This window comes from Phyllostomus discolor, chromosome 4 (genome assembly GCF_004126475.2).
Source record: "Phyllostomus discolor isolate MPI-MPIP mPhyDis1 chromosome 4, mPhyDis1.pri.v3, whole genome shotgun sequence".
Lineage (NCBI taxonomy): Eukaryota > Metazoa > Chordata > Mammalia > Chiroptera > Phyllostomidae > Phyllostomus > Phyllostomus discolor.
In genome coordinates, this window is record NC_040906.2 from 135502880 (window position 1) to 135520492 (window position 17613).

A 17613-nucleotide genomic window follows, 5' to 3' on the forward strand; every position below is an offset into this window, starting at 1 on the left:
TCTCTTTCAGTTATTGTTACTTTTTTGAAGTTCTTATCAGAAATTTTCTTTTTCTCAAAGAGAAAATATGTCCTTAACTTTTGGTTCTCTGCATCATTTCCACCGGCCCTGGTTTGAGGAGGAAATGTGGCTCCTTCACCTGGCTTCCTGCCTCAACCCAGCTCTGCCTGCCCTTAGAAAGGCTGCAGCCTGCACGCTCCTTTCTTTATCCCCCAACCCCCAGGCAGCTCTGCACACTGGGAGCAAAAGGCACTGCCTTTTACTGCAACACAAGAGTTCTTAGGTGACCTCCACATTTCTGCCCTATTTACTCCTAGATATGCTATTACAGCACCCCTGTCCCCCAAACCCCCACAAGTCTCCTCCCTGTTTTCTTCAGGATCTTCTCCAAGCAGTTAAATTCATCTTATTCACTGCAAACACTCTTCACTCTTCACCCTTTATGATGGGGAAATATAACTAACAACAAAATCTCCCAACCCAAAAATCCTCTCCACAAAGGTAGTGGAGAAAGGAAACACTTTTATTATTGAATAAGCATTGAAGCAGAATGGGATAGGCATCACAGGCAGTCCACTACGAGATTACAAAGATAGAAAGAAATCCCACCCTTTTATATAGTCGAACGAATACAACCTATTCCATGTATGTTTTCAAGATGAACAATAACCAGTCCTCAGGTAAGAGGACTTGACAGCACCATTTATCAAGAGGAAAAACAAACTCCTCTGTGACAGGAGGCAGTTTGGCAACTTAGAGCAAGTGCCCACCAACATCGGGCTCAACCCTCCCACAAACACTGGGACCTGGGGGTGCTATCCCCCTGGATACTTACATTTCAAAAGAACAGCTCCCTGGCCACATTCCTAGGCCATAAAGCTCACAAAAGGCCTGTCTAGCTTTCACAAAGATTTATAAAATCTTAAAGATGAAAGAAAGAACTTACAAGTTTTCTCAAGTAAATGCTCTAAGGGAAAGAAGGGAAAGTCTGTTCCCTTATTTTTTACAGAGAGAATTAGGCCTCTTAATTTGTATTTGTCTTCACAATTATTCCAGAACTTTCATTTTTTCATCCTACCTGGTGTGATTGTGAGTAATGAGGGAGGAGAGGTTTGTTTGGAGGCCAGGTACAGAACAGCTCCAGAGAGGAGGCTGTGGAGAGAAATCAAGGAGAAAAGCAGCACAGACCTTCCTCTGAGGGAGGGGAAAATACGGTGCCTGGACACAGTTCAGAAACACTGATTGTCAGTCAGGGGTGAAAGGTCATTTCAGTAAGTTTGGGGAACTTAAGTTTATGCTCCAGAGCATATAATTAAAAAGAAAACAAAACAAAACTTTCCCCAGTGATCCTACTATGCAGCAGGTTTAGGAATCACTGACTTGGGGGATCACAATGTGGGCATCGCTCATTTTCCCGTGAGTCTGCCCTGCAGAGTTTGCACTAAGATCTTGGCCTTAGGAGATAGAAATAAAATATGTAATACTGGTAGTTTATTGACAAAGAAATAAACAGTGGTCAGTCCACTTAAAAAAAGTTTTTTTAAAGAATTAAAAAATCTTCTTCCATCATAAAAAGGGTTGCTTTTTTGTTTCCACATATAGGTGATATCGCACAGTATTTGTAGAAAGAGAATAGAGCAGTGGCTACCGAGGCTGGCATGGGGGAACTGGAGCTGGTCAAAGGGCACCAACTTGCAGTTAGCAGACGAGTAGGTTCTGGAAATCCAATGCACAATATTGTGATTATAGCTAACAATATTGAATTTTATATTTAAAGGGTGCTAAGAAACTAGATGTTAAATGTCCTCATTACACACACATAAAAAAAGATAATTATGGGACATGATGGAAATTTTAGCTAAGGCTACCATGGCAATCATATTGCAATGTATAAGTGTATGAAATCAACACACTGCACACCTTAAACTTATACAATGTTATATGTCAGTCATAGCTTCACAATAGTGATCACAACAACAATAGTAACAAAAGGTAGGAGACCTGCTGCTGCAGACAGCTCCTCCCTCCCTCCCACCTCTGTCATGAGGCCTGAGGGCTGTACATCAGGCAGGCCTCCAGTACTTTCCGGGAGGGAGGCACAGATGAGAACCACAGGAGTCTGCGAGAGTCACAGGGACACTTCTGGAGATGGGAAAGATCTGAGTGGGAAGGAGACATCCAGGGATCTCTAAATGAAGACTCAGGTAGCCTGCATTATTCTTGCCCCCATTCTCTTGACTGTCTTCATCCAGACTCTTAGGTTTACAGTTGAAAAAGCCCAAGGTGGGCACAGGTGACTGACAGCAACAATTAAACACAAAGCTTGGTTAAAGGCTGGGTTTTCTGAATAGCATTTGTACTCTTGGGGCTAATAAAATATAAACTTCTCAGCACCTGCAGATAAACTGGAAAGGCTACAAAAGATGTTTTTCAAGATGTCCTGGTAGGGAGGCAGCACCGTTGGGCAGCGGTGTTCTGTCTAAAGCACAGATGGTCTAAAAGTAGCATCTTGAGCACAATGGGGATGAGTAGAGACACAGAAGGGCAAGATAAAAGTGCATAGGGATATTTTACAAAGTAATAGGATTTAATAAACAGAAAAGGGGGAAATCAAAGAGATGTGATGTGTAACAAAAAGACTGAAGATGCAAGGTAGACAGTGATCAGAGATAAAATTAAACATCAATGGTTTTGGAGCTTAGCACAAGTAATTTAAAATTTTTAAACCCTATCCACCAAGTAAAAATATATCCATCCACCCAAAACTGCAAAATTGGGGTAAATACCAGCTCACAGTATTGTGGTCATGAAAACAAATGAAATTCAGCTTTATCTGATAATTACAAGGGTATTATAATTCTCAGTGACATCTCATTGAGTAAAGGAGCTACTGAAAACACACTTGTGAAGACTATCTTAAGAAAAACTCTCATTCATTGAGCACGTACTGTGTGCCAGGCAGGAGGCTAAGTATTCCATACACATTATCTCAGAAATGCTTGGAGCAGTTCTAAGTATTAGGTATCATTTACAGGTTATGTATATGGAGCCTAAGTTTCTGAGAAATGAGTTACCCAAATTACACAACAAGGAAATGGTGAAAACAAGAGAGAAACTGGGGATTGTTAAGCAAGGCGCCCTTTGCATTTTCACTCTGGTTTCTAGTGTAGCTTCTTGGGATGATGTTTCCCATTGTTTTCTGTCAATAATTTAATTTTAAATGGTCATGAGACAGAGCTCTCTGACTTTTCCTTTTCTCATTTAGAATGCAATTGCCAGGTGATTTCAACTGCCCAGTTATCTTCAAAAGGGAATCCCTCATTCTAATTTCCAACGTTCCACTTAATCAGCAGTCTCCAAGCTGTTACTATCACATTCCCCTATTAGTGCAGAATTTTCGATCATGCAGCACCAGTATATGTATATTTATGTTTTCTAATTTTATACTAACATGTTAACATATTGCACATTATAACACTTCTCCAAAGATAGAATTTTAAAATGAGATTAAATAATATTTTCACTATAATATTTTCAGTACAAAGTTTTATTTATCCGCATTGCCCAAACATATTGAGTGCTATGTGACTGAATTTTTCTACTGTACTTTTGAAGGTCTTGGTTTAATATTTTGTTATACATTAATTACATTCAAGGTCAGTTTCTAAGTTCAGTTGATTTGGATACCTATGTGAGGCATCTTTCATTTGGCAGTCATCAAAAGCAAATATTCAACTAATGAATATCCATTTTCCCTGATTTCAGTCGACCATCCTTGAAAATACTAAATGATGTTACTTGTTCATATTTTTAACAAATAGGTTCAAATAGTCAATTAAACATAAAAGATTTTGAAACAACTTAGAAATTTGTATGTTTCCTAAATGTGTGTATGGTGTGTGTGTGTGTGTGTGTGTGTGTGTGTATATAAATATGACTATTGATCAATAATACACATATTGCTAAAATTATGAAAACACTTCCAAATGTGCATTTTCAATATATGGGGTGAGCAAAAATAGGTTAAATTACCAGCCATCATTACCTAAAAGATAAATCATAAGCAAGGATAAAAAATAATAACAATAATAAAGTAATAAGGCCAATAATACAAAAAATACAAGAAAAAATAAGTAAATAAAAATACAAAAATAAACTGTGTTTTATGTACTTGCAACTATAAACCTACTTATTCAACCCCTGTATTTTTCTGTAGTACAAAAGGCAGAATTTTATCACCTCTGTTAATACAAACCTTACATGTGGTAACTTTGAATGTGTTTGTTGGACCCTCTCAGAGCTGAGCAGATGATCATTGTTTTTAACCAGGGGGTGCGGCTGATACAGAGCCTCTACTGGGAGAAGTGTCAGCTCGAACACTTTCTTGTGCTTATATGATTGCTATTATTTTAAACTATAATCTTTATATTGACATTATAAGCCTCTTTCCTATTTCCTGAAGTACATTTACTTAAAACTCAGTAATGAATTTTGTAAATCCTTTCACCCAATGTTACCATCTGGTAGGACCCCGATTAGACACAAGAGGGTGCCACTGTCAGCCCATTCTGGGTGCAGAAATAAGCTCTTTGTACAGGAAAAATCACTGTACAAAAAACATCCTGGTACAAAATACATATGGCAGCCAGTGCCCATCCATTGGGGGCACTTAGTAAAGCTTAATTCATTTTTAATAATTAAAAATCAATACAAATGGAAGTTCTAACATTGTCTTCATACATGAGTGCCCACAGCCCTCTCTAGACTGCTGTAGTAAGTAGACAGCTTCAACTAGACATCCTGCCTACACCCCAGAACAACATAACCAAAACAGAACACTCTCTTTCTTCTTGGTTTTCTACCACAAACCAAAAGGTATCCATTTCCTACATTTCTGTTACTAAATATTAAAAGAGAAATGCCAACAACCAAGAAACATTGGTCAAGCACTTAATAGGTGTCAGCATCATGCCAGGCAATACAATGTAAATTCAAACTAAAATGTCAATATTCTTAATATGCAAAGTAATTTTATACACTGATAAGAAAAAAGTGATGATTTGCTGTAAATGTGTTTAAAAGATTTGATTTTGTTATTAATCAAATAAACACTCTTTAAAAAAGAGAAATCACTTTTTTTAAACAGATTTGAACAATTCTCTTTTTTCTTTATTTATTTATTTTTAGAGAGGGGGAGAGAGAGGGGAGAGAGAGGGGAGAGAGAGAGAGAGAGAGAGAGAGAGAGAGAGAGAAACATCAATGTGCAGTTGCTGGGGGTTATGGCCTGCAACCCAGGCATGTACCCTGGCTGGGAATCAAACCTGCGACACTTTGGTTCACAGCCCGTGCTCTATCCACTGAGCTACACCAGCCAGGGCTGAGAAATCACTTTTTATCAACCAAGTTACACAATGTCTTTATGTGGCAAACTTTATATTAGTTATTGCAAGAATGTCCTTTTGAAGACCATTTGATAAAAATCATCAAGAACTTCAGAAATGTTTGTGCTATTTTAAACTATGATTAACCAGGTCATTTCCATTAAATTTATTCTAAAGAAATAGTAATAGATGTATAGGAAAATTGATATAGAATTAATCTAGGGAAAAGTTGGAGACAATTTAAATATCTAACAATTGGGAATTAGGTAAATCAGTGACAGTGGATCAAAAGATAGACAACTGTGTGATTATTAAGATTAGATTCTGCCAGGCTGGTGTAGCTCAGTGGATTGAGCACTGGCTGAGAACCAAAGCATCGCAGGTTCGATTCCCAGTCAGGGTACATGCCTGAGTTGCAGGCCATGGCCCCCAGCAATCGCACATTGATGTTTCTCTCTCTCTTTCTTTCTCCTTCCCTTCCCTCTCTAAAAATAAATAAATAAAATCTTTAAAAAAAAGATTAGATTCTGGAAGAATACTTAATGATATGGTGAAATATTCATGATATAATTATACATGGGGAAAAGAGGCAGCATATAAAAATATAAAAGATTATATTAATTTGGAAAAACCATTCACAACCAGTAAGAATTGAAGGAAACACATTTTTAACATGTATGTCTCAAGGTAATTTTGTCTTAAGAGTTATGAGTGATTATATTTAATTTTTTATACTTTCATATTTTTTAAATTTTGTACAGTGAACATATATATACACACATGTATTGGGTTGGCCAAAAAGTTTGTTGGTTTTTTCCCATGAGGTAGCTTTAATACTGCTTAGTTGTCTTTTACTTCATTCAAAACAATTTTCTTAGATTGCATTGTGACAGCTGTCATATCAGGATGCATTTAAAAAATCTTATCAAAATTGGTAAATTTTTGTAGCCATTTTAATGTTGAAGAGAGAAGAAAATAAACAACATTTTTAGCATATTATGCTTTATTTTTTCAAGAAAGGTAAAAACACAACTGAAACATGTAAAAACTTTTGTGCAGGATATGGAGAAAGTGTTGTGAATGACTAAATGTGTCAAAAATGGTTTACAAAATTTTGTGCTAAAGATTTCTTACTGGACAATGCTCCACAGTCAGGTAGACCAGTTGAAATTATACTGATCAAATCAAGACATTAATTGAGAACAATCAACATTATACCATATGGGAGACAGCTGACATACTCAAAATATCCAAATCAATAAGTTATTGGTGCAAATTAAAAAAAAAATGTGTCTTTTATTTTACAGAAAAAAAGTAGAGACATATATATATCTTATTTACTATAATTATTTATCACATATAAAATGTATTTGAATTTTCAATATATGCAGCCAGAAATAATGCTGTATATGTGTGTCTGCAGGACTGATTCAGCTTCATACAATAGAAAATCGAAATACATGCCCTATGACTCAACAGAGGTCTAGAGAAAAGGAGTCTGGAACTGGAATGACAGCTCCCGAGTTACCAGTGACCAGGGCTCCTCATACCTTTCTGCTCCACCAGAGAAACATGGCTGCCTTCCTTAGAGTCACCTTCCAGGCCATTCTGTCTGCATTCCCAGCAAGAAGAAGGATCAAAGAGGAGAGACAAAGGGCACAACTCCTACCAAGTGAGAGCTTTTGAAGAGCCTTCCTGGAAGCCCTACCCAACAATATCTCATTGCTACCACTATGTACCTGCTGGGAATTGGAGACTGTACCTAGACTGCTTGGAGTAATTCCAAATTTCCTTGTAAGGAAGTTGTCAAGAATGGCATTCAGGTAGGCAATTAGCAGGCTCTGCTACACTTATCATAATAAAAGAGCTCTTAAAAGTTTTCTTGAAAGTATGATGGCGGCAGAACAACAAAAAGGGAACCTATATGAGAAAAACAGAATGGAGGAAAACATGTAGATAAAAAGTTTAGAATCACAGAAATCAAAGGTTATTCTGAAGGCCTTAAGAGGAAAAGAGAGGGCTGAGCAATAGACTCAACTATCAGCAATACAAAGTTACAAATATACCCCATACCACTTTCTAAAAATAAAATCAAAGAAAAATGGATTAGAGAAAGAAAAATATGAAGGACTATAAATCCTGAAGTGCCATTTACTCTCTTCCTTATCTCTTTCTGGGATTCCTAAGAGTTAAAGTTAATCTGGAGAGGAGAGTAAATATTGACCATTGGAGTCTGGTTCTTCTGTTTCTCCCTGACCAAAACAGAGAGGGCTAGAATCTCCAAAACATGTAATTTGTACCTCACATAAATTAGAGCTATCTGTTCTCCTACTCTATATGGTTAATATTTCTATATAATATTTGACATTTAATAAATTTCTTGCTTTTCATATGGATTTGCTATAAAAATGAGTATTAATATTTTAATGCATAGAATTTTTTTTAAAGGAAAGGGGTTTTTTTTAAAGATTTTATTTGTTTATTTTTTAGAGAAGGAAGGGAGGGAGAGAGAGAGAGGGAGAGGGGGGGAGAGAGAGAGAGAGAGAGAAAGAGAGAGAGAGAGAGAGGTCAATGTGTGGTTGCTGGGGGTTCCTGCAACCCAGGCATGTACCCTGGCTGGGAATCGAACCTGCGACACTTAATGCATAGAAATTTTAAAAGATATTTATATAAATCATGTAATTAAATATAGACATATATATAGCAGAAGGCCAAAGTAGGTTTATAGATGTTTTTATGGAAAAAGACATACAGGTTATGATTATTACAATAGGTTTAACTCAGAATGTCACTCATAACTGTAAGTTTACTTTGGCCCACCTCTGTATATATGTTTTCATACAATGATAAATCATTCTTCATAATAGTTTCAAGGGTATATAATAAAACTATTAAAGTGATTCTAAATTCATTTTGAAGTTAAAATGTAAACTTTATTTTAGGCACATGGTTTTAGAAAAGTTGGAGCACAGAGAATAACAGAAAACCTTAAAATTAAAGAATTTATTTGATCTTATCTAGTTACATAACTAAAGACGTCATAAGAAAATACAAGAACTTTTATATAAACTACAGATTAGCTAACTGTTAGACTAGCACTTCTGAGTAAACAGAGTGGTCAAAAAATCCAAAAGGAAGGCAAGTTTAAACAGAACTGCAGTGTTTACTCTAAAGAGAACAATGAGGAAATGCTCAACTAAAGCAAGAAGGTATTCTATCTTTTCTGAGCTAAAGATGAATAACACTTTGTTTGATTGTGCTTCACATTATTGTGCTTCACAAATGCTGTGCATTTTTGGTTTTGGTTTTGTTTTTAGCAAACTGAAGGTTTGTGGCAGCCCTGTGTCAAGTAAGCCTAGCAGAGTAACAGCATTTGCTTACTTTGTGTCCGTCACATGTTGGTTAATTCTTACAACATTTCACATTTTTTTACTATCATTATATTTGTGATAGTGATCTCTGTGATTGATGATCTTTGATGCAACTGTTTTAGGGTGCCATGAAATGTACCCACATGCTGTGACAAAGTTAATTGATAAATGTGTGTGTTTTGACTGCTCCATTGCCTGGTCGATGATTCCTCATGTCTCTCCTCAGGCCTCCCTGTTGCCTGAGACACAACAATATTGAAATTGTTTTTTTTTAATATATTTTATTGATTAGCTATTATAGTTGTCCCAGTTTTTCCCTTTCTGCCTCACTCCATCTAGTAACCCCCATTTCCTTTGGCAGTCTTCACCCATAGTTCATGCATAGTTCATCTCCACCCATAGTCCATGGGTCATGCATGTTCAGTTTTTTGACTACTCCATTTCCTGCCAGGAGTGTCCAAACTTTTGGTATATCTGGGCCACACTGGAAGAAGAAGAGCTGTCTTGAGCCACACATTAAATACACAAACACTAATGAAAACTGATGAGCAAAAAAAAAAAAGGTTTTAAGTAAATTTACGATTTTGCATCGGGCTGCATTTATAGCCATTCTGGGCCACATGTAGCCCATGGGCCACAGTTTGGACACCACTGTTAGCATCCCCTTGTTTATTTTGTACCGACCAACTTGTACTTCTTAACTCTTGCACCTTTTCTTCCAATCTCCTCTTCCCCCTCTCCAACTGATAACCCTCCATATGATCTCCAGATCTATGATTCTGTTCCTATTCTAGTTGTTTGTTGTTAGATTTAATGGTTGATAATTGTGAATGTATTGCCATTTTAAAGTTCATAGTTTTGATCTTCCTTTTCTTAAATAAATCCCTTTAATATTTCATTTAATAGTGGCTTGGTGATGATGAATTCCTTTAGCTTTACCTTGTATGGGAAGCACTTTATCACCCTTCAATTCTAAATGATATTTTCTTGGATAGACTAATCTAGACTGTAGGTCCTTGCTTTTCATCCATCACTTTGAATACTTCTTGCTTCTCCCTTCTTGTCTGCAAAGTTTCTTTTGAGAAATCAGCTGACAGTCTTATGGAAATTCCTTTGTAGGTAACCATCTGCTTTTCTCTTGCTGCTTTTAAGATTCTGTCTTTAACCTTTTGCATTTTAATCATCATGTATCATGGTGTTGTCCTCTTTGTGTCCATCTTGTTTGGACTCTCTGTTCTTCCTGGACTTGAATGCCTATTTCCTTTACCAAATTAGGGAGTTTTTTTTTTCATTATTTTTTCAGACAAATTTTCAATTTCTTGCTCTTTCGCTTCTTCTGACACACCTATGATTCAAATGTTGGCACATTTGAAGTTGTCCCAGAGACTCCTTATGCTGTCCTCATTTTTTTTTCTTTTTTCCTTCTTGCTGTTCTGACTGAATCTTTTTCCTTGTGTTCTAAATCATTGATTTGATTCTTGGTTTCATCCACTCCACTATTGATTCACTAGAATTTTTTATTTCACTTAGGGTAAACTTTATTTCTGCCTGTGTCTTTTTTATGCTGTTGAAGTACCCAGTGAGTTCCTTGAGCATCCTAACAACCAATGTTTTGAACTCTGCATCTGATAGATTGCTTATCTCCACTGTGTTTAGCTTTTTCTGGAGTTTTAGTCTGTTCTTTTATTTGGGCCATATTTCTTTGTCTCCTCATTTTGGCAGACTCCCTGTGTTTGTTTCTATGTATTAAGTAGAGTTGCTATGACTCCCTATCTTAGTAGCATGGCCTATTGTAGAAAAGTGCACTGGTAAATTGGATGTAGTAAGTTAGGTAATGGCCAGTGTGGGGAAACCTGTGTGAATCAGGTTAATGGAATCTCTGATTGGTGTCACTGCTCTGTGGCTCTGTGCGGGGGAGGGTTCAGAAAAGGGACAATGACCACTGCCTGGACTCTAGAGTTTTGTCTGGGAGGGAGCTGTCTTACAGCACTCACCCTGATGCTAGACACTTCCATTTCCCCCCGTATGTCACTGGTACCCTTCAACCTGCTGCCCTGGTGCTGGAGCCCAGAGGGAGTGAGTCTGTGTAAGTCTTAAGTCCATGGCAAACCCTTTAAGAGAAGACACCTGATAATCCTGCAGTTTTTTTTCCCCACCCCAGACACCACTGGTTTTAACAGCCAGAAGTTGTGGAGATTTACCTTCCTGACACTGGAACCCTGGGCTGGAGAGTCTGGTGTAGTGCTGGAAGCCCTCACTCCTGAGATATCCTCCCCAATTTTTATATACCACACATGGTTGTGGGACCACCCATTCTGCATCTCTATGTCTCTGCACCTCCTACCTGTCTGAAATGATGTGACTAATTCCTTGGTTGTTCAACTTCCATACAGCTCAGTTTTCTGAGAATTCTGGGTGACAGTTGTTTTGTAGTGTAGTTGTAGTTTTTGCTGTGATTGTGTGAGGAGGTGAGCTGTGTTTACCTGTGCCTCCATCTTGACCAGAAGTTGAAATTAGGACAATTGTTAACCTTACAATGGCTTCTTATGTGATCAAGTGAAAGGTAGAGCTGCAGGTCTCTCACTCTAAGTCAAAAGCCAGTAATGATTAAACTCAGTGAGGAAGGCCAGTCAAAAGCCAAGAAAAGCAGAAAGCAAGGCCTCTTACTGCTAGCCAAGTTGTTGAAGCTCTTGAAGGAAATTAAAAGTGCTACTTCAGAACACATGAGTGATAAAAAACAAAACAGCCTTTGAAGAAAGTTTCAGTGGTCAGGATAGATGATCAAACCAGCCACAACTCCCACAACATTCTCTTAAACCAGTGATTTTCAAGTGGTGTGTCACAAGAAATTTGAAAACATGCCATATTTGACGAGTCAGGGCCACTGACCTCTTTTCACTGAGACTGTCAAATAGAAAAATGACAACAATCAGTGCAACAATACCCATCCAGTATGAGTTCCATGTCCTGACCCTAAACATATAGATCATATAATAGAGTTACATCTTACTGGTCACATAATAAGGTTATGTCTGGGTGGTTAAATCTTGGTACCAGAAATCCACAAATCCTTATATGCAAGTACACGCACCTGATTATTTTAAAGTCACTTTGGAGCAAAAATGGTAGGTAATTGCTATTTTATTTCTTGTAAATCAATCCAAATTATACCTATTTTTGGCCCTGGCTGGTATGGCTCAGTGGATTGAGTGCCAGTTTGTGAACCAAAGGGTTACTGTTCAATTACCATTCAGGGCACATGCCTGGGTTGCAGGCCATATCCCCAAGTAGGGGACATGCGAGAGGCAACCACACATTGATGCTTCTCTCCCCCTGTTTTTCACACTCTTCCCCTCTAAAAATAAGTAAAATATATATTTTTAAAGATTTTGTTTATTTCTAGACGGGGGGAGGAGGAGAAAGACAAAGAGAGAAACATCAATGTGTGGTTGCCTCTCGAGTGCCCCCTACTGGGGACCTAACCTGCAACCCAGGCATGTGCCCTAACTGGGAATCAAACCAGCGACCCTTTGGTTCACAGGCTGGTGCTCAATCCACAGAGCCACACCAGCCAGGGCTAAATAAAATCTTTTTAAAAAACAAAATTATACCTATCTTTTCTTATGTGTCAGGCTGGCAAAAAACATATTTTGGGGTGTGCCACAGAATCTTGGTAATTAGTTTATGTGTGCCAGGAGATGAAAAAGGTTGAAAATCGCTGCAGTAAACCAAGCCTAATCCAGACCAAGGCCCTAATTCTCTCCATTTCAATGAAGGTGAGAAAGGTGAAGAAGCTGCAGAGAAAACATTCAAAGCTAGCAGAGGTTGGTTCATGAGGTTTAGGCAAAAAGCCATTTCTATAACATTCAAGTGCAAAGTGAAGCAGCAAGTGCTGATGTAGAAGCTGCAGCAAGTCATCCAGATCTAGTTAAGACAACTAATGAAGGTGGCTACCCCACAGATTTTCAGTGTAGATGGAAGAACATGTCATTTATGACTTTCATAGCTAAAGAGAAGTCAATGTTTGGCTTCAAGTTTCAGAAGACAGTCTGACTCTTGTTAGACTCTTGTTAAAGGCTAATACAGCTGGTGACTCTGAGTAGAAGCCAGTGCTCATTTCCATTCCAAAAATCCCAGGGCCTGATGCTAAATCTACTCAACCTGTGCTCTATAAAGGGGACAACAAAGCCTGGGTGCCTGGATGACAGCACACTTGTTTATAACATGGTTTACTGAATATTTTAAGGCCACCATTGAGAGCTACTGATCAGAAAAAAAAAGATTCCTTTTGAAATATTACTGCCCATTGACAATGCCCCTGGCCATCCAAGAGCTATGATGGAGATGTACAGTGAGATTGATGTGTTCTGGCCTGCTAACACAACATCCACTCTGCAGCCCATACATCAAGGAGCACTTTCTAATTTCAAGTCTAATCATTGAAGAAATACATTCCATAAGGCTATAGCTGCCCTAGATAGTGATTCCTTTGATGGATCTTGGCAAAGTAAATGGAAAACCTGGAAAGGATTCATCATTCTAGATGCCATTAATAACATTTGTGATTCATGGGAAGAGGTCAAAATATCAACATTCTCAGGAGTTTAGAAAAATTGACTCCAACCCTCACGGATGACTCTGAGGGGTTTGAGACTTCAATGGAGGACGTAAATGCAGATGTGGTGGGAACAGCAAGAGAACTGGAATTCAAAGTGAGCCTGAAGATGTGACTGAATTGCTGCACTCTCATGATAAAACTTGAATGGATGAGGAGTTGCTTCTTATAAATGAGCAAAGACAGTGGTTTCTTGAGATGGAATCTATTCCTGGTGAAGATGCTGTGAAGATTGTTGAAATGACAGCACATAATTTATAATATTACATAAACTTAGTTGATAAAGCAGCAGTAGGGTTTGAGAGGGTTGACTCCAGTTTTGAAAGAAATTTACTGTGACTGAAATGCTATCAAACAGCATCACATGCAACAGAGATATTATTTGTGGAAGAGTCAACTGCTGGAGTAAACTTCACTGTCGTCTTATTTTAAGTTGCCACAGCCATGCCAGCCTTCAGCAGCCACCACCCTGATCAGTCAGCAGCCATCGACATGAGGGCAAGAACCTCCACCAGCAAAAGAGTGTGACTCACTGAAGACTCAGATGATAGCAGTTTTAGCAATAAGGTATTTTTTAATATATGGACATATTTGAGACATAACGCTATTTTGCACTTAATAGACTATAGTATAGTGTAAACATAACTTTTATATATACTAGAAAACAAAAAAATGTGTGTAATTCACTTTATTGTGATAGTTGCTTTATTGCCATAATCTGGAGCCAAACTCTCAATATCTCTGAGGCAAGGTGTGTATTATCAGGACCTTCCCTTCCACACCATCCCAATGGCTTGGGTCTTTTCTTATTTGAGAAGGGCAAAATTGTGTATGGATGTGTATGTGTGTGTGTCTATATATAATAAGTACATATATAATATATGCATAATATATATACACATTTAATATATACATGACATATATACATATATAATATATGTACACATACATATGGCTTATTTTGCAAAAAAAGGAGTAAAATGGCACTGACATATTCCATAATCAATAGAGGGTCTCTATGTTGTCCCCCTTAAAGTGGCAGTTCCTGCCTGTTCCGAGCTGTCACATCTATTATGAGAAACACACTATGACCAAACACAGAACCGTCCTTTTGATACTAAGCAATAGGATGTTGATAATCACAGGAGTTTAATTTCCCACTTATTGTCAGCAGTAAATTTGGTTAAGGCAAGACAGCACCATTACCAAAGCAGTTAGCAGATCATTGAGAGGCTACTAAATTATGCCATGGAATCTTTGAATTTATTAGCACTTTATATTCTACTGACTCATTTATCTGTAGCACCAGAAAGTTCTTAAATTCTGAGTCTTTCTCACCTGATCATTCATAATCATGCAACCAAACAGCATTTATCATAAGCCTCCAGGCACATTGTGCAGTATTAGGAATTTATCCATGATATTTCTCTATAAATACAGTCCCTGACCTTTGGAAACTTTGTAAAAATAAAACCTTGCTAAACTTTTAAAAAGAAGAAGAATTTTAACAGCTGCTTATTGCTGTGTATTATTCCTTGTCATGCGTTTACCAAATGTGTCACAACCACCCAACACAGTAGGCACAATTATCATCATCATTCTGTAAATAAAGAAATTGAGGCTCAGGGAGGTAAAGTGATGGACCCAGGATTACAAAAGTAATAATGTGACAGCAGTTTCAAACATAACAACCCTGCCCTGGCCTGCACTGGGGCATAAAGAACCAAATTTATGTAAATTAAAGTGCATCAATGTAGCACAACTACTGTACATTTTTAAAGACATGATTTTATATAAATTCAGAACAAAAAATAGAATACACTTTATAAATATATGCAAAAAAACAAAAGAAAAAAACAGCTGCAACTAAAACAAGTCCACATTGATTAACTTTGTTTCATCAATAGCTTAAGGCAAAGTTTTCCAATACTCAGCAAATAATAGCTATTGTTATTGATATTATTACAAAGCAGTGTGTTTTCAAGGGTAATTGAATAATTTGGGCAGTGAAGATAGTAGAAGTTCCTAATTGGGTATCACTCTCTTGGTCTGAAAACCAAGCCTCAGCTCCAAAATAAATGCCCTTTCCTGCCCTACAGATGCAACTAGGTCTCTAGAAGTTATTCAACCTTGATTATCCTCCCAAAATATGTAAAAATTAAAATGAATTTTCTCTTTTTTACTATGAGACAGCCAGATAGAACAATGTCAACTATTAATTCAAGAAGCCTTTGCTTCCTTTATTCTACCTAATACTGGACTGATTTTGCCAAACCTAGGAATAAAATTCCTCAGGAATACATCCAGTTTAGATGCCTTTTGCCTGCTGAGTCTCCTGGGCTGAGTTGTGCTGTCCCTGCCGTGATGCACCACGGTCGGCCTGGCTGAGTAGTGAACACAAATCACAGGCAAAGTGTCAAGGAAGAAACACAAGGGCACAGATGTCAGCTCTTATCAGATTAACTATATTCTTCTGGATCTGAGAGTAGCTTTACCCAACACAATAATCTTCAGGACACAAAATAAAGCAACCAAACCATACTCCATATTTTCATATCATAAAATGTGTCACTAATATAAAAAATTCATCTAGCTTAAAGATTCTTCATAAATCTCCCTCAGTAACAATTTCCAAAACAAAGGAGCAAAATATAGTCTCTAGTCTGAATTTATGGTTTGTCTGTGCCATAAGACAGAAATCCATCCTGACAAGTTCTTTGAGTTGTCAGAGATTATATTGCTGAGCTTTTTAAGTGATTTATCTTCTGGGTATAAGGCCAATATTTGCATCTTGACTCATTTTTATAGCTACTTTAACTGGACTGTTGTGACCCAGAATCCAGCACCTAGCATACTGGTATAAAAGCAATAAACTCTTGGAATCTTGTAAATATTTTTATTTTTGTTCCTTCAGAACAACTAAAAGGTGCTAACTCTACAGCCTTTTTATTTTTTATTTTTTGTACAGCTCAGGTTACACATACTGCATTAGAACACCAAAATAGATGAAGTATTTTGGAGTACAGGTATCAGAAGTGGGAAAATACTGTACTGACCATGTTTATAGTTTTTGTCCATATTATTATATTATTATTTGTCCATATTATTATATTATTATTTTTCTGGAAAAAGATTAAGATTTATGTTAAACCGACACAATTATAAAATCGATTTGCAATTGTAAACCTGCACCAAATGATTATAATTTAAGAAGAAGTTGATTTTATGATTTTCAGATTCAAGTATTTTTATTTTAAAATATTTAAGTTTATTTTCATTAGTTTGCATCATGAGCAATACCAAGATACCTTTATATGTAATGTGTGCACAAATATTTGCACTTTATAGTTTCTTTTGATTTTATGATATTATATTATACTATAAGTAAATAATTTCAAAAATGAATATAAAGTAAACATACTTTTTGATTTAATAACAAATACTCAGCATTCTAATCTATATTTATTAATTCTGTCTTTCACTAATCTGACTCTGAATACTTTAATAACAAAATGGGATTTGAAATAGTTTTTTAAATCAGTTTAATGGTTTATAGAGGCAGTTTAGTGGGATAAAAAAACAAAGCACAGATTTTAGACTTCAACAGACATTAAAGAAGGGAGGGAGGCAACAAGGAAGGAAGATAGATAGATAGATAGATAGATAGATAGAAACATACATATAATATTTTATCATTATTTTGTGTATTCTATTCCTTTATCTCTTTGATAAATCTTTGATTTATCCTTTTGATTATAAACATAGTTATTTTAACATTGTTTTTATATTGCTCTATTCTGCTCTATTATATTGTTTTTATATTGCTCTATTTCCTGTTCTTCGGGAGCAAATTCTTCATCTTCTGGTGATGCATTTTTGTTGTGTGCTTTATAATTTTGTCTGTGAGCTCCTCTTTCACACAAAAGGGGATTAGGGCCAGATCCATAAAAAAGCCAGATTATGGCTTCCCAATGACCAATTTGATTCTACCTTTAAATTAAGATATAGTTTATAAACATTAAAATACAGAAATGTTGTGTTTAACTTGATTAATTTTTGCATGTATATATATGTGTGTGTGTCTGTGTGTGTGTGTGTATCCATCACACAAATTAAAATATACAGTTGGCCCTTGAACAAAGTGATGGTTAGGGACACTTACCACCATCCAGTCAAAACTACACATACAACTTTGACTCCCCACAAAGTTAACTAATAGCTTACTGTTGACTAGAAACCTTACTGA

General features: G+C 36.8%; 1 pseudogene; it reads left to right on the plus strand.

Annotated features, from left to right (window-relative positions):
- Positions 1-7193: 7193 nt before the first annotated feature.
- Positions 7194-14118, plus strand: LOC114495015 (annotated as a pseudogene).
- Positions 14119-17613: the final 3495 nt, after the last annotated feature.